This window comes from Sphaeroforma arctica (genome assembly GCF_001186125.1).
Source record: "Sphaeroforma arctica JP610 unplaced genomic scaffold supercont1.1973, whole genome shotgun sequence".
Taxonomy (NCBI): Eukaryota; class Ichthyosporea; order Ichthyophonida; genus Sphaeroforma; species Sphaeroforma arctica.
Genome location: NW_014038585.1, coordinates 1,947 through 2,339, shown reverse-complemented (window position 1 = coordinate 2,339; position 393 = coordinate 1,947).

The following is a 393-nucleotide window of genomic DNA, read 5'->3' as shown; positions in this document are numbered from 1 at the left end:
GTATATATGTATATATGTATATATGTATATATATATATATGTATATATATATATATATATATATATATGTGTGTGTGTATGTATGTATATATGCAGCGAGAGTCGCAGGCATAGTGGTTGCAAGACCCGGTCGCGGGCATAGTGGTTGCAGTCGAGAGTCGCAGGCATAGTGGTCGCAGTCGAGAGTCGCAGGCATAGTGGTCGCAAGATCTGGTTGCAGTCATAGTAGTCTCAGTCTTAACAATTCTCGTAGTATTTATGCGATTCCGGGTTAAAAATACCCTTGTTTCAATACTTCATCCAGACATCCACTCTGGGTCAATAGTATGAGAGTAACTTCCTTGTTGAAGTGTTAAAAAAGCACAAATAAAAACGAAGTAATTTCCAGAATAT